This window comes from Nyctereutes procyonoides, unplaced genomic scaffold (assembly GCF_905146905.1).
Source record: "Nyctereutes procyonoides isolate TBG_1078 unplaced genomic scaffold, NYPRO_anot_genome, whole genome shotgun sequence".
Taxonomy (NCBI): Eukaryota; Metazoa; Chordata; class Mammalia; order Carnivora; family Canidae; genus Nyctereutes; species Nyctereutes procyonoides.
The window spans coordinates 57138520-57156720 of record NW_026575125.1 but is presented as its reverse complement, the minus strand read 5'-3'; the positions used below and the strand labels follow the sequence as shown (position 1 = coordinate 57156720).

General features: G+C 41.1%; 1 pseudogene; it reads right to left on the bottom strand.

The window, feature by feature from the left end:
* Positions 1–224: 224 nt before the first annotated feature.
* Positions 225–1419, bottom strand: LOC129518681 (60S ribosomal protein L3-like; annotated as a pseudogene).
* Between the last annotated feature and the right edge of the window lie 16782 nt (positions 1420–18201).

Below are 18201 nucleotides of genomic sequence, written 5' to 3'. Positions count from 1 at the left end.
TTTATTACAAGAAATACAAAAATACAAAGGAAATTATTCAGGCAAAAAGCAGGTGACACCAGACGGTAATTCAAATACATAAAACTGAGCACCAATAAAGTCTCTTGTGTAGATACTTAATAAAAGTATAATTGCATGTTTCTTCTTTCTTTTAGAAGAACTTACATTTTCCACTGGAAAATAATTATTGAGATCCCATCAGTTGTACAGCCTGCTTCTGACATTTAAGCTCCTTCATTTGCAGTTTGGTCTTTCATAAGTGATCCCATGAATGCTTTCTTATCCTCCACAATTTGGAATCAGTCATGGCCAAACCTGGAGGTGGTGTCAATGAACTTAAGGTCAATTATCTCCATGTCCTGCCACTTGATCTGCACCAACAATGACTTGTGGAGAGTAAACACCTGTTTCTTGTTTCTCACTAAACAGCCATCCAGCATGACAAAGTCATTGGTCATTTCACCATAGTTGACAAAGCCAACTCAGAGGGTTGATGCTCTTGTCAGACATCATAATCAGTGGAAGCATTGTTCTTGATTAGTTTGCCATCCTTGACGAGGTAGCCCTGACCAATCTTGTAGATATTCTTGTTGATCTCCGTGCAGTGATGGTAGCTTTTCTGTCCAGCCCATGCCATGGAGCCACTTGAGCAGGATGCCATGCCCCAATACAGCCCACCATGCACAGTCTCTGGTAGGTCTTGCAGGGTATCTTGATGTGCCAGTGGCTGGTGACCTTTGTAAACTTTGCCCTTGGTAACACTAATGACATCTACTCATCTTGCCCAAACACTTGTTCACAGGCACATGCTGTTCCATGTTCTCAAGGGCCCAGTCCAGCTTTTCAACCACTGTGCCTCTATTCACCTGGATCTCCATGGGGTGGGCTTTCTTTTGGAATAGAGGAAGCAGGGGCATCTGGGAGTGGGTGATGATGTGGATGATTTGGTAGTACTTCTTCATGCTGTTGAAGTCGTTCTCTAGCTGCTGCTTGCCATCATCATCCTACCACTTGCATCCTACCTATTTGGTTGAAGGCCTTCTTAAACTTATGCCAGTTGTTATAGAAGTGCTTTTTGCACTCATCATGGATGTGCTTAGCAAGGATGGTCTTCAAAGTACAGAGGCCTCAAGGGGTTTCTTCATAGCCCATGATGCCCATAACGACCATGGATGGTGTTTCCACAATGGTCACGTCCTCCACAATTTCCTTCTTGTTCACTTTGGATCCTGGCCTGTTGACCTCTCACACAATGTGAGTCATGCCAGCCTTGTAGCCCAGGAAGGCTGTGAGGTGGATAGGTTTGGAAGATTCATCCTTGGGGAAGCTCTTCACCTTCCCATGGTGCCAGCTACTGTGTTTCTAGGGCAAGAAGCCCAGGGACCCATGCCTGGGAGCAGAGAATTTCCTATGAGACATTCTGCCACCAAACGCAAGGAGAGCAAGAAATTTTTTAAACTTCATTGAAGTTGACTTAGAAAGCAGTCCTGTGTAGCAATATGTATTCTTCTGTTGGGAGTGGAAGAAAAGTCTTGTAGTAATGAAAGTAATTCTTGGAAATGAAACCAGATGATATCCAGAATACACAAGAACAAATGAAGGGAGCTAGAAATGGGATATATGATGATTAAAATTAACAAAACTGTATGAATATATACCTGCCCTTAGGTGTTTTTGAAAGATATAAGATCATATAAACTAATAGTTTTAACTATGTATTGTTGAGTTTAATATATACACATATATGCATATGAATAACAAATGTAATACATATAACAGTAGTACAAAAAGGTGGTATGGAAAGGACCTATATAGGAATAAAGGTTATATAATTTACTGGAACAAATCAGTGCAAATATGAAGTAAATTCTGAGAGGTAAGAATGGATATTGTAAGCTCTAGAACAACAACTAAGTACCTGAAGAAATATACTTAAAATATTAAAGGGATCAAAATGTTACACTGGAACAGATCCACTTAATACAAGATGAAGACAATAAAATAGGAATAGAAAAAAAGAGGCATATAGAAAAAAAGTGGAAGATGTAACAATATAAAATATGAAATAAGTCAAAAGGCAGAGATGGTCAGATTGAATATAAAAATCATGGTCGAACTTGATCCAACAAGTGTCCTGTCTATAGGAGAAGCACTTCATATTCAAAGATAGTGCCTATACTAATATCAGACAAAATAAACTTTAAAACAAACAAATGCCACTAAATATAAAAGATATTTCATAATATCAGAAATTCAATCTATTAGGAAAATATGACAATTTTAAACATATGCACCCAAGAACCTATCAAAATAGATGAAACAAAAACTGAGAATTGAAGGGAAAAATAGACAATGCGACAAATAATAGTGGAAGATTTCACGGCCCCTTTCAATAATGGATAGAACAACTAGGTAGAAGATCAAAGAAATAGAAGACTTAAACAGAATACACCCTCTGCCCAAGTGCACATGGAAGATTCTTCAGGATAGACCATATGCTAGGCCAAAGAGCAAGCCTCAATAAATTTTAAAAGATTTGAAGTCCTACAAAACGTGTTCTCTGGCCACGATAGAAATACTAGAAATCAATACTAGAGGAGGAAAACATGGAAACTTCAGAAGGAAATTTACTCACTTTAAATGTGGGTCAAAGAAGAAATCACAAGGGGAGACTAGAAAATATTTGGAGGTGAATGAAACAGAAATGAATGAATGGGATGCAGCTAAATCTATCACTCAAGGGAATTTTATAGCTGTAAATGTCTATAATTTAAAAGAAGGAACATCTCAAATCAGTAACCTAAATTTCTGCCTTAGGAAACTAGAAAAATATGAGCAAATTGAATCAAAAGCTAGCAGAGGAGGGAGGGGCAAGATGGCGGAAGAGCAGGGTCCCCAAATCACCTGTCCCCACCAAATTACCTAGATAACCTTCAAATCATCCTGAATATCTACGAATTCGGCCTGAGATGTAAAGAGAGACCAGCTGGAATGCTACAGTGAGCAGAGTTCGCGCTTCTATCAAGGTAGGAAGACGGGGAAAAAGAAATAAAGAAACAAAAGGCCTCCGAGGGGGAGGGGCCCCGCGAGGAGCCGGGCTGAGGCCGGGGCGAGTGTCCCCAGGACAGGAGAGCCCCGTCCCGGAGAAGCAGGAGCTGCACCAACCTTCCCGGGCGGGAAAGGGGCTCGCAGGGAGTTGGAACAGGACCCAGGAGAGCGGGGATGCCCTCGGGCTCCCGGGGACACTAACAGACACCTGCGAGCGCAGGGGAGTGCTCCGAGCTCCCTAAGGGCTGCAGCGCGCACGGCGGGGCCGGAGCAGCTCGGAGGGCTCGGGAGCGGCTCCAGGGAGGGAGCTGCAGGGCGGGAGCGCGAATCCACCAGCGCAGGCCCCGGAGCACAGGGCGCCGGGACACAGCCCAGGATCCCGCCTCCCCCTGGGACAGGCAGAGGCCGGGAGGGCCCAGGACAGCGAGGACGCTCCTGCCCCGAGCTGAGCAGATCAGCGGCCCCGCCCCGGAGCCTCCAGGCCCTGCAGACGGAGAACCGAGAGCCCCGAGCCCGTAGTTCCTGCGGAGGCTGAATCCAGGCTTCCAGAGTTGCCATAGCAACTGCGGCTGATCCTCCTGGGGCCCCACGGGGTAAACAACCCCCGCTGAGCCCTGCAGCAGGCAGGGGCAGAGCAGCTCCCCCAAGTGCTAACACCTGAGAATCAGCACAGCAGGCCCCTCCCCCAGAAGACCAGCTGGACGGACCAGTGATACTCCCCCGTGTTCCAATACAACTTGTTTTTGGCCACTCTGCACTGAGCAAAATGACTAGAAGGAAAACCTCACCTCAAAAGAAAGAATCAGAAACAGCCCTCTCTCCCACAGAGTTACAAAATCTGGATTACACTTCAATGTCAGAAAGCCAATTCAGAAGCACTATTATACAGCTACTGGTGGCTCTAGAAAAAAGCATTAAGGACTCACGAGACTTCATGACTGCAGAATTTAGATCCAATCAGGCAGAAATTAAAAATCAATTGAATGAGATGCAATCCAAACTAGAAGTCCTAACGACGAGGGTTAACGAGGTGGAAGAACGAGTGAGTGACATAGAAGACAAGTTAATGGCAAAGAGGGAAACTGAGGAAAAAAGAGACAATCAATTAAGGGACCATGAAGACAGATTAAGGCAAATAAATGACAGTCTAAGGAAGAAAAACCTACGTTTAATTGGGGTTCCCGAGGGCGCCGAAAGGGACAGAGGGCCAGAATATGTATTTGAACAAATCCTAGCTGAAAACTTTCCCAATCTGGGAAGGGAAACTGGCATTCAGATCCAGGAAATAGAGAGATCCCCCCTAAAATCAATAAAAACCGTTCAACACCTCGACATTTAATAGTGAAGCTTGCAAATTCCAAAGATAAAGAGAAGATCCTTAATGCAGCAAGAGACAAGAAGTCCCTGACTTTCATGGGGAGGAATATTAGGGTAACAGCAGACCTCTCCACAGAGACCTGGCAGGCCAGAAAGGGCTGGCAGGATATATTCAGGGTCCTAAATGAGAAGAACATGCAACCAAGAATACTTTATCCAGCAAGGCTCTCATTCAAAATGGAAGGAGAGATAAAGAGCTTCCAAGACAGGCAGGAACTGAAAGAATATGTGACCTCCAAACCAGCTCTGCAAGAAATTTTAAGGGGGACTCTTAAAACTCCCCTTTAAGAAGAAGTTCAGTGGAACAATCCACAAAAACAAGGACTAAATAGATATCATGATGACACTAAACTCATATCTGTCAAAGTAACTCTGAACGTGAATGGGCTTAATGACCCCATCAAAAGGCGCAGGGTTTCAGACTGGATAAAAAAGCAGGACCCATCTATTTGCTGTCTACAAGAGACTCATTTTAGACAGAAGGACACCTACAACCTGAAAATAAAAGGTTAGAGAACCATTTACCATTCAAATGGTTCTCAAAATATACCCTAAAAACTATAGAACACTTCTGAAAGAAATTGAGGAAGACACAAAGAGATGGAAAAATATTCCATGCTCATGGATTGGCAGAATTAATATTGTGAAAATGTCAATGTTACCCAGGGCAATTTACACGTATAATGCAATCCCTATCAAAATACCATGGACTTTCTTCAGAGACTTAGAACAAATTATTTTAAGATTTGTGTGGAATCAGAAAAAACCCCAAACAGCCAGGGGAATTTTAAAAAAGAAAACCATATCTGGGGGCATCACAATGCCAGATTTCAGGTTGTACTACAAAGCTGTGTTCATCAAGACAGTGTGGTACTGGCACAAAAACAGACACATAGATCAATGGAACAGAATAGAGAACCCAGAAGTGGACCCTGAACTTTATGGTCAACTAATATACGATAAAGGAGGAAAGACGATCCACTGGAAGAAAGACAGTCTCTTCAATAAATGGTGCTGGGAAAATTGGACATCCACATGCAGAAGAATGAAACTGGACCACTCTCTTGCACCATACACAAAGATAAACTCAAAATAGATGAAAGATCTAAATGTGAGACAAGATTCCATCAAAATCCCAGAGGAGAACTCAGGCAACACCCTTTTTGAACTTGGCCACAGTAACCGGAGAAGGACAAACAGTGTATGTTCTCATTCATTTGGGGAATATGAATAATAGTGAAAGGGAATATAAGGGAAGGGAGAAGAAATGTGTGAGAAATATCAGAAAGGGAGACAGAACATAAAGACTTCTAACTCTGGGAAATGAACTAGGGGTGGTGGAGGGGGAGGAGGGCGGGGGGTGGGGGTGAATGGGTGACGGGCACTGAGGGGTACACTTGACGGGATGAGCACTGGGTGTTATTCTGTATGTTGGTAAATTGAACACCAATAAAAATTAATTTATATAAAAAAAACAAAAGCTAGCAGAAAGCTTAGAGCGTAAATTCGTGAAATACAAAATTAGTGGAGAAAATTACAAAGCCACAAGTTGGTTCTTTGGGAAGATTAACAAAATCAAAAATTTAAGACTAGACTAATAACAAAATAAGATTCAAATTAGTAATAAAAAAATGAAGGGATATCACTGCCAATTTTACAGAAGTAAAAAAGACTGTAAAAGACTCAGAACAACTATATGCCAACAAATGAGAAAACTTAGATGAAAGGGACAAATTCTTAGATACAAATTACTGAAACAGACTTAAGAAATAGACAAGTAATATAGATCCATAACAAGCAAAGAGATTAGATTACTAATCCAAAAATTACCCAGAAAGAAAAAGCCCAAGCTTAGATGGTTTCACCAACTGAATTCTACCAGACATTTCAAGAAGGATGAATACCAATACTTCACAAGATTTTCTAAAAAATAGAAAAGGGTTTTTTTTCCAACTCATTTCAAAAATCAGTATTATCCTGATATCAAAAGCAAAGACATCACAAGGAAACTAAAGAGCAATATCTGTTGAAAGATGATAGATAGATGATAGATAGATATAGATAGATGATAGATAGATAGATAGATATAGATGATTGATGGATACGTTACACAAATTCTCAACAAAATACTAGCAAACAAAATCCAGCATTTTAAAAGGGTTGTACATTGTACATTATAGCCAAGTGGGATTTATCCCAGGAATGCAAGATTAATGGAATCCAGAATCAATGTAACATACTATAGTAATAGAATGTGGACAAAAAAACATGATCATTTCAATAGACGAAGAAAAAACTTGTCAAAATCCAACACCCTTTCATGATAAAAACACTTAATTTGCTAGGCATACAAGGGAACTTCCCCAATCTCATGAAGGCCATCTACAAAAAAAACTCACTGTTAAAAATCATAATTATTGGTGAAAAACTGAATGCTAACATCAAATATGAGACAAAAATGCCTGCTCCTACAATTTCTAGTTGTTATTGTACTGGAGGTTCTAGCCAGGGAAAATTGGCAATAAAAAGCAGTTGGAGGACTCTAATTTCCCAAATGCAAAGCTTTTTCCAAAGCTACACTAATCAAGGTGTGTGTGGTGTTGCCATAAGGATGAAAATATAGATCAATGGGGATCCCTGGGTGGCGCAGCGGTTTAGCTCCTGCCTTTGGCCCAGGGCGCGATTCTGGAGACCCAGGATCGAATCCCACGTCGGGCTCCCGGTGCATGGAGCCTGCTTCTCCCTCTGCCTATGTCTCTGCCTCTCTCTCTCTCTCTCTCTCTCTCTGTGTGTGTGTGTGTGTGACAATCATAAATAAATTTAAAAAATTAAAAAAAAAGAAAATATAGTGAAGGGGAATATAAGGGAAGGGAGAAGAAATGTGTGGGAGATATCAGAAAGGGACACAGAACATAAAGACTTCTAACTCTGGGAAATGAACTAGGGGTGGTGGAAGGGGAGGAGGGCGGGGGGTGGGGGTGAATGGGTGACGGGCACGGAGGGGGACACTTGACGGGATGAGCACTGGGTGTTATTCTGTATGTTGGTAAATTGAACACCAATAAAAATTAATTTATAAAAAAAAAAAAGAAAATATAGATCAGTGGAAAGAACTGAGAGTCTAGAAATAAGCCATTACATTTATGACCAATTGATTTCTAAGAAAGGGTGCCAAGATGACTAAATGGGGAAAGAAGATGCTCTTCAACAAATGATGCTGAGGGAACTGGATATCCACATGCAAAAAAATGAATGTAAACTCCTTCACACCATATATAAAAATTAAAGTAGATCATAGACTTAAATATAAGAGCTAAAACTGTAAGCTCTAAGAAGAAAACAGTAAATATCTTTGTGACATTGGATTAGTCAATGTTCAACAGCACAAGCAACACAACAGAAAATAGATAAATTGAACATAATAATCAACTTGTGCTTCAAATGATGCCATCAGGGAGGTAAAAAGAAAATGAGTATTGGAGAGTATGTGGAGAAAAGGAAACTTTTGTACACTGTTGGGAATGTTGATTGATGCAGTCACTATGGCAAACATAGAGATTGCTCCAAAGCTTAAGACTAGGGATACTTGGGTGACTCAGTGGTTGAGTGTCTACCTTCAGATCAGGGTGTGATCGCAGGTCTGGGGATTGAGTCGTGCATCGGGTTCCTGTGGGGAGCCTGCTTCTCCCTCTGCCTATGTCCCTGCCTCTCTCTCTCTCTCTCTCTCTCTCTCTGTCTCTCATGAATAAATAAACCTTAACAAAATTAAGACTAGATCTATCAAATGATCCAGCTATTTCACTTCTGGGTATTTATTCAAAGAATACAACAAACCCACCACTGATTTGAAACAATATATGCACCCCTGTGTTCATTGCAGTATTATTTACAATAGCCAAGAAATGGAAAAAACCTAAATGATTATCAGTGGATAGAGAAAAAATGGTATATATACACACAGTGGAATACTACAAAGCCATAAAAAAAATCTTCTCATTTGCAGCAGCAGGCATGGACCTTAAAAGTATTATGCTACGTGAGATAAGTGAGATGGGGAATGACAAATAACTATGATTTTATTCATATGTGGAATCTATGAAAAATAGAACAAATGAATAAACAAAACAAACTCATAGATACAGAAAACAGATTGTTGGTTAACAGAGAGGAAGGGGGAATAGGGGTGGACAAAGTGGATGAAAAAGATCAGTTGTATGGTGATTAATGGTAACTAGACTTTTAGTAGTGATCACTCTGGTTTTTTTAAATAATAAATTTATTTTATATTGGTGTTAAATTTGCCAAAACACAGAATAAACCCAGTGCTCATCCCATCAAGTGCCCCCCTCAGTGCCCGTGACCCATTCACCTCCACCCCCCGCCCTCCTCCCCTTCCACCACCACTAGTTCGTTTCCCAGAGTTAGGAGTCTTTATATTCTGTCTCCCTTTCTGATATTTCCTACCCATTTCTTCTCCCTTCCCTTCTATTCCCTTTCACTATTATTTATATTCCCCAAATGAATGAGAACATATAATGTTTGTTGTTCTCCGATTGACTTACTTCACTCAGCAAAATACCCTCAAGCTCCATCCACGTCGAAGCAAATGGTGGGTTTTTGTCATTTCTAATGGCTGAGTAATATTCCATTGTATACATAAACCACATCTTCTTTATCCATTCATCTGTCGATGGACACCGAGGCTCCTTCCACAGTTTGGCTAATGTGGACATTGTTGCTATAAACATCAGGGTGCAGGTGTCTCTGCGTTTCATTGCATCTGTATCTTTGGGGTAAATCCCCAAAAGTGCAATTGCTGGGTCGTGGGGTAGGTCTATTTTTAACTCTTGGAGGAACCTCCACACAGTCTTCAGAGTGGCTGCACCAGTTCACATTCCCACCAACAGTGTAAGAGGGTTCCCTTTACTCCGCATCCTCTCCAACATTTGTGGTTTCCTGCCTTGTTAATTTTCCCTATTCTCACTGGTGTGAGGTGGTATCTCATTGTGGTTTTGATTTGTATTTCCCTGATGGCAAGTGATGCAGAGCATTTTCTCATGTGCATGTTGGCCATGTCTATGTCTTCCTCTGTGAGATTTCTCTTCATGTCTTTTGCCCATTTCATGATTGAATTGTTTGTTTCTTTGCTGTTGAGTTTAAGAAGTTCTTTATAAATCTTGGAAACTAGCTCTTTAACTGATACATCATTTGCAAATATCTTCTCCCATTCTGTAGGTTGTCTTTTAGTTTTGTTCACTGTATCCTTTGCTGTGCAAAAGCTTCTTATCTTGATGAAGTCCCAATAGTTCATTTTTGCTTTTGTTTCTTTTGCTTTCGTGGATGTATCTTGCAAGAAGTTACTGTGGCTGAGTTCAAAAAGGGTGTTGCCCTAGAGGGTTCTCCTCTAGGATTTTGATGGAATCTTGTCTCACATTTAGATCTTTCATCCATTTTGAGTTTATCTTTGTGTATGGTGAAAGAGAGTGGTCTAGTTTCATTCTTCTGCATGTGGATGTCCAATTATTCCAGCTCCATTTATTGAAGAGACTGTCTTTCTTCCAGTGGATAGTCTTTCCAGCTTTGTCTAATATTAGTTGACCATAAAGTTGAGGGTCCACTTCTCGATTCTCTATTCTGTTCCATTGATCTATGTGTCTGTTTTTGTGCCAGTACCACACTGTCTTGATGACCACAGCTTTGTAGTACAACCTGAAATCTGGCATTGTGATGCCCCCAGCTGTAGTTTTCTTTTTTAAAATTCCCCTGGCTATTCGGGGTCTTTTCTGATTCCACACAAATCTTAAAATAATTTGTTCTAACTCTCTGAAGAAAGTCCATGGTATTTTGATAGGGATTGCATTAAACGTGTAAATTGCCCTGGGTAACTTTGACATTTTCACGATATTACTTCTGCCAATCCATGAGCATGGAATATTTTTCCATCTCTTTGTGTCTTCCTCAATTTCTGTCAGAAGTGTTCTATACTTTTTAGGGTATAGATCCTTTACCTCTTTGGTTAGGTTTATTCCTAGGTATCTTATGCTTTTGGGTACAATTGTAAACGGGATGGACTCCTTAATTTCTCTTTCTTCAGTCTCATTGTGAGTGTATAGAAATGCCACTGACTTCTAGGCATTGATTTTGTATCCTGCCATGCTACCAAATTGCTATATGAGTTCTAGGAATCTTGGGGTGGAGGCTTTTGGGTTTTCTATGTAGAGTATCATGTCATCGGCGGAGAGGGAGAGTTTGACTTCTTCTTTGCCAATTGGAATGCCTTTAATGTCTTTTTGTTGTCTGATTGCTGAGGCTAGGACTTCTAGTGCTATGTTGAATAGCAGTGGTGAGAGTGGACATCCCTGTCTTGTTCCTGATCTTAGGGGAAAGGCTCCCAGTGCTTCCCCCATCAGAATGATATTTGCTGTGGGCTTTTCGTAGATGGCTTTTAAGATGTCGAGGAATGTTCCCTCTATCCCTACACTCTGAAGAGTTTTGATCGGGAATGGATGCTGTATTTTGTCAAATGCTTTCTCTGCATCCGTGAGAGGATAATATGATTCTTAGATTTTCTCTTGCTGATATGATGAATCACATTGATTGTTTTACAAGTGTTGAACCAGCCTTCTGTCCCGGGAATAAATCCTACTTGGTCATGGTGAATAATTTTCTTAAAGTGTTGTTGGATCCTATTGGTTAGTACCTTGTTGAGAACTTGTGCATCCATGTTCATCAGGGATATTGGTCTATAATTCTCCTTTTTAGTGGTGTCTTTGTCTGATTTTGGAATGAAGGTGATGCTGGCCTCATAGAACGAATTTGGAAGTACTCCATCTCTTTCTATCTTTCCAAACAGCTTTAGTAGAATAGGTATGGTTTCTTCTTTAAACTTTTTTTTTTTTTATGATAGTCACACAGAGAGAGAGGGAGAGAGAGGCAGAGACACAGGCAGAGGGAGAAGCAGGCTCCATGCACCGGGAGCCCGACGTGGGACCTGATCCCGGGTCTCCAGGATCGCGCCCTGGGCCAAAGGCAGGCGCCAAACCGCTGCGCCACCCAGGGATCCCTCTTCTTTAAACTTTTGATAGAATTCCCCAGGGAAGCCATCTGGCCCTGGACTCTTGTGTCTTGGGAGGTTTTTGATGACTGCTTCAATTTCCTCCCTGGTTAATGGCCTGTTCAGGTTTTCTATTTCTTCCTGTTTCAGTCTTGGTAGTTTGTGGCTTTCCAGGAATGCGTCCATTTCTTCTAGATTGCCTAATTGATTGGCATATAGCTGTTCATAATATGTTTTTAAAATTGTTTGTATTTCCTTGGTGTTGGTAGTGATCTCTCCTTTCTCATTCATGATTTTATTAATTTGAGTCTTCTCTCTCTTTTTTTTTAATAAGGCTGGCTAATGTTTTATCTATCTTATTAATTCTTTCAGAAACCAACTCCTGGTTTTGTTGATCTGTTCCACAGTTCTTCTGGTCTCGATTTCGTTGAGTTCTGCTCGAATCTTTATTAACTCTCTTCTCCTGCTGGGTGTAGGATCTATTGGCTATTTTTTATCTAGCTCCTTTAGGTGTAAGGTTAGCTTTTGTATTTGAGTTCTTTCCAGTTTTTGTTTTTTTTTTAATTTTTTAAATGTTTATTTATTTATGATAGTCACAGTGAGAGAGAGGGGCAGAGACACAGGCAGAGGGAGAAGCAGGCTCCATGCACCTGAAGCCCGATGTGGGATTCGATCCCGGGTCTCCAGGATCGCGCCCTGGGCCAAAGGCAGGCGCCAAACCACTGCGCCACCCAGGGATCCCGAGTTCTTTCCAGTTTTTGAATGGATGCTTGTATTGCGATGTATTTCCCCCTCAGGACTGCTTTTGCTGCCTCCCAAAGATTTTGAATGGTTGTATCTTCATTCTCATTAGTTTCCATGAATCTTTTTAATTCTTCCTTAATTTCCTGATTGACCCTTTCATCTTTTAGAAGGATGGTCCTTAACCTCCACGTGTTTGAAGTCCTTCCGAACTTCATGTTGTGATTTAGTTCTAATTTCAAGGCATTATGGTCTGATAATATGCAGGGGACGATCCCAATCTTTTGGTATCGGTTCAGACCCGATTTGTGACCCAGTATGTGGTCTATTCTGGAGAAAGTTCCATGTGCACTTGAGAATAATGTGTATTCAGTTGAGTTTGGATGTGAAGTTCTGTAGATATCTGTGAAATCCATCTGGTCCAGTGTATCATTTAAAGCTCTCGTTTCTTTGGAGATGTTGTGCTTAGAAGACCTATCGAGGGTAGAAAGTGCTAGATTGAAGTCACCAAGTATAAGTGTATTATTATCTAAGTATGTCTTAACTTTGGTTATTAATTGATTGATATATTTGGCAGCTCCCACATTCGGGGCATATATATTGAGGATTGTTAAGTCCTCTTGCTGGATAGATCCTTTATGTATGATATAGTGTCCCTCTTCATCTCTCACTACAGTCTTTGGGGTAAATTTTAGTTTATCTGATATAAGGATGGCTACCCCTGCTTTCTTTTGAGGACCATTTGATTGGTAAATTGTTCTCCAACCTTTTATTTTCAGGCTGTAAGTGTCCTTCTGTCTAAAATGAGTCTCTTGTAGACAGCAAATAGATGGGCCCTGCTTTTTTATCGAGTCTGACACCCTGCGCCTTTTGATGGGGTCATTAAGCCCGTTCATGTTCAGAGTTACTATTGAAATATATGAGTTTAGTGTCATCATGATATCTATTCAGTCCTTGTTTTTGTGGATTGTTCCACTGAACTTCTTCTTAAAGGGGAATTTTAAGAGTCCCCCTTAAAATTTCTTGCAGAGCTGATTTGGAGGTCACATATTCTTTCAGTTCCTGCCTGTCTTGGAAGCTCTTTATCTCTCCTTCCATTCTGAATGAGAGCCTTGCTGGATAAAGTATTCTTAGTTGCATGTTTTTCTCATTTAGGACCCTGAATATATCCTGCCAGCCCTTTTCTGCCCTGCCACATCTCTGTGGAGAGGTCTGATGTTACCCTAATACTCCTCCCCATAAAAGTCAGGGATTTCTTGTCTCTTGCTGCTTTAAAGATTCTTTATCTTTGGAATTTGCAAGCTTAACTATTAAATGTCGAGGTGTTGAATGGTTTTTATTGATTTTAGGGGGGGAATCTCTCTATTTCCTGGATCTGAATGCCTGTTTCCCTTCCCAGATTAGGAAAGTTTTCAGCTCGGATTTGTTCAAATACATATTCTGGCCCTCTGTCCCTTTCGGCGCCCTCGGGAACCCCAATTAAACGTAGGTTTCTCTTCCTTAGGCTGTCATTTATTTCCCTTAATCTGTATTCATGGTCTTTTTATTGTCTGTCTCTTTTTTCCTCAGTTTCCCTCTTTGCCATTAACTTGTCTTCTATGTCACTCACTCGTTCTTCCACCTCGTTAACCCTCATCGTTAGGACTTCTAGTTTGGATTGCATCTCATTCAATTGATTTTTAATTTCTGCCTGATTGGATCTAAATTCTGCAGTCATGAAGTCTCTTGAGTCCTTTATGCTTTTTTCTAGAGCCACCAGTAGCTTTATAATAGTGCTTCTGAATTGGCTTTCTGACATTGAATGTAATCCAAATTTTGTAACTCTGTGGAAGAGAGGACTGTTTCTGATTCTTTCTTTTGAGGTGAGGTTTTCCTTCTAGTTATTTTGCTCAGTGCAGAGTGGCCAAAACAAGTTGTATTGGGAAAAGGAGAAAAAGAATGGAGAGAAAGAGGGAAAGAAAAGAGAAAAAGAAAAAAGAAAAAAAGAAAAAAGAGAAAGAAAAAAGGGTGGGGAGGCAAACAGAAATCAAAAAGCAATCAATCAATCAATCAATCAATCAATAAAACACGGGAGAGTATCTTCTGATTCTTTATACTTTAAGTCCCTTGACTTTCCCTGGTACTGTCCGTCTAGCTGGTCTTCTGGGGGAGGGTCGTGTTGTGCTGATTTTCAGGTGTTAGCACTTGGGGGAGCTGCTCTGCCCCCTTCCTTGTGCAGGGCTCAGTGGGGGTTTTTTACCCCCTGAGGCCCCAGGAGGAACAACCTCAGTGGAGGCGGCCAGCCTTGGAGCCCTGGATTCAGCTCCGGCAATAACTACGGAGCTCTCAGTCTGTGGGAGCCTGGATGCTCCAGGGGCGGGGCCGCTGATCTGCTCAGCTTGGGGCAGGAGTGTCCTTGCTGTCCTGTGCCCTCCTGGCCTCTGCCTGTCCCGGAGGGAGTGCTGGATCCTGGGCTGTGTCCCCGGCGCTCTGAGCTCCCGGACCTGTGCTGTTGGATTCGCGCTCCCTGCCGGGCAGCCCCCTCCACGGAGCCTCCGCCCGAGCCCCTCCGAGCTGTTCCGGGGTCCAGCCGTGCACGCGCTGCAGCCCTTTAGGGAGCTCGACGCACTCTACCCAGGGCGCAGGTGTCTGTTAGTGTCCCAGGGAGCCTGAGTCCTGCTCGGGTCCTGCTCTAACTCCCTTGGAGCCCCTTTCTGTCCAGCAAGTTTGGTGAAGCTCCTCCTTCTCCGGGACCGGACTCTGCTGACCTGGGGGCACTCGCCCCGGCCTTAGCCCGGCTCCTCGCAGGGCCCCTCCCCCTTGGATGCCTTTTGTTTCTTTATTTCTTTTTCCCCCGTCTTCCTACCTTGATAGAAGTGTGAACTCTTCTCACTGTAGCATTCCAGCTGTTCTCTTTTTAAATCTCAGGCCGAATTCGTAGATTTACAGGATGATTTGAAGGTTATCTAGGTAATTTGGTGGGGACGGGTGACTTGGGGACCCTGCTCTTCCGCCATCTTGCCCCTCCCCCTTTCAGTGGTGATCACTTTGTAATGCATACAGATGTGGAATTATAATGTACACCTGAAACTTAGACACCAATCTACCTCAATAACAAAGATTTTTTTAAAAGTGAAAAGACCCTTAGAATGGGAGAAAATATTTTACAATAATGTATCTGATAAAAGACTGTTTATGTTTTTAGGTCAATAACAAACTAATAACCCAATTATAAACGGGCAGAAGATCTGAATAGAAATTTTCCAAAGAAGATATACAAATATCCAATAATCACATGAAAAGTTTCTCAACATCATTTGCCATTAGGTTATATGGAAATCAAAACCACAGGGAGATACCACTTCACACTCACTGGATGGGTATAATAAATAAACAAAATAAGAATGTTGGAAAGGATGTGGAGAAATTTGAACCTTCCTACATTGCTGGAGGGATGTACATTGGTGCAGCTATTTTGGAAAACAGTCAGATAGTTCCTTAAAGTTCCACTCCTAGGTAGTAACATCATTCATAATAGCCCAAATATGTAAACAACCTAAATGCCCATCAACTGATGAATGAATAAATAAAATATTTTATATTCATACCATGGAATATTGCATGACAAAAATGAAAAATGAAGTACTAATCTGTGTTACATATGGGTCCCATATATTGTATGCTTCCCCTCTAGAACATGCAAATCTATAGAGATAGAAGGTAGATTAATAGCTGCCTCAGGATAAGAGTGTGTTGTGAAGGAATGGGAAGTTACTGCTAATGGGTACAAGATTACATATATTGACTATAGCCTCTGTTGTCATGTGGCTCATGACACAAAATGTCTTTCATACATATGTTGTGCTAACCTTAAAAAATAAAACCGCCCATTATACTATCAGCAAAAGATGGATTTATTCAGGAATAGCAGAGAATTCCAGTCTAGGAAAAACAGGCTATGACAAAACCTTAGGCAAGTCCACCAAACAAAAGAGAGGGATGCTCTTTTATAGAAGAAAATGAGAAGTTGGGAAGGCTGTTTATAAACAAAAAGTTTATTGGAGTAAATTGGGAGTCCTAAGTATAGGGACTTTTCATTGGCTGAGATGTTGCTAGGGGAGGAGGAAGCCTTCCTTCCTCCTGCTGGGGTAGTAGTGTCCTGTGGGGGCAAAGTCTCTTCCAAGGTCTCTTCTTGTTGGGTTTGCAATTTACTATGAGTGATAGACTGTTAGAGCTCCCCCTGTGGAACCTCCCAATTCTTTCCTTTTATTAATGTTGACATTTCCCATTTTTGATCAAGATCTTTCTTTGAAAGCATCGTTGATCAGTAGTCAGGTTCTTTATATTTAGTGGGGTTTTTCCCCACAGAGCCAGGAAGGACCTTTTATACCTGTCGTGTCCTACATCGGAGTTGAAAGTGCATGGTAGTTTAAGTTGTAAACTTAAAGCCACATTTGAGTAACAAGGAAGATTAGAAGGAAGAAACTCTCAAACACTTCCCACCTAAAGTCTACTTCTTAAGGTCATAAGTGTGGCAGATCATCTTGAAACACTAACCCATCATCTTTTTACTGGATAACATCTTTAATACCAAAAAGGTTCAACAGTCAACCAAATACAAAACCTCATTATACAAAACAGAAGTAACATAACAATTCCAAGTTATACATGATGGTTCTAAACCAGGACTCTAGGTCTGAAAGTAGCCAACTTAAGTATCAATTGGCACTTATTGCAGCTTAGGGGAGAAAGTTTCTCCCTATAAAGACAAACCTGGAGTCATGTATGCCTCTTGGAAGTCTCTGCTTAAAGCAATAATGAAAGCAAAATAGTGAATACTGCAGGAGCACACTGAAAGAATTAGCTGAGTGCATTTGGGGCATTTGGGAAGATACAGTACAGGTATATATATATGAATCAGTAGCTAATGAACTTTTTGTAAAACAGCAAAACTTCAAAAACAATTTAAAACAGTATTTTTATCTTAGAAGAACTGTTTAGAACTATATTGCTATTGATAATACAGTCTGTAAGATTGTAAACTCAGAGACCATGAGTTTGGATAAGAATCCAAGTTAGTTAATAGTTTAGGTGAAAAAGACTTTTGTAAACTCTGAACCTTCCAACCTTTCAGAAAAGACAAGTAAAAAATTTATCACAGGACCATGATGAGGCTCTTTGCAAAAGGCCATTATCACAGAAGTTTCCCCCTTTTGTAAGACTTTGGGAAATGCAGACAATAGCATTTTCTTCCCACAAAAGAACTAGAAGATGTGACCACGAGAAAAAGGTATACAAGCCTAGTCTAGATATCTTGAGAAAGCTGTCTCATCAGATGTCATCTGCCCCAATTCTAAGAAGTTTTTACTTTCGGGTCACTATGTGGTATGCAGGTTCAGTCAGGGTTTCGTACTTTTCTTTTCTAGATGTGTCATGTAAACCCGAGTCTGTTCCCTGGGATTTGGTGGCACATGGATTGGTTAGCAGTTCCTGGGGAAGGCCTTTCCAGTGAGGTTGAAGGAAGAGTCGTTATGGAGGTGTCTTTTCCAACAGACAAAATCTCCAGGTTGCAAGGTGTGATGCTTAAAGTCATCATCTCTCAGGAGTGCACTGTGAAAAGATTGCTCTGCCAAAGCATTTTTTTAATTGAAACAATTAAGTCTTTACAATATTTAAGTATATCTCCTTATATCAACTGTGGGTCAAAAGAGACAGGGGCCAAATCGAGTGGACATCCTATGACTATCTGTGATTTTATGAGTTCCCAAGGGGGTGGACCTGAGATTTAGAAGGACCAGCAAGAGTCTCTACAAATTTTGTCAATTAAGTCTTAATAGTGCCATTAGTCAGTGTGGCTAACTCTGAGGATTGAGCATGTTATACACAATGAAAGTGTTGTAACACCAGCAAAACAACACAGAATTGTCAAAGCACCTGACTGGTAAAATATATTCCCCAATCACTATAAGGTTCAAGAGGGGTTACCCAAGTAGAGATAATCT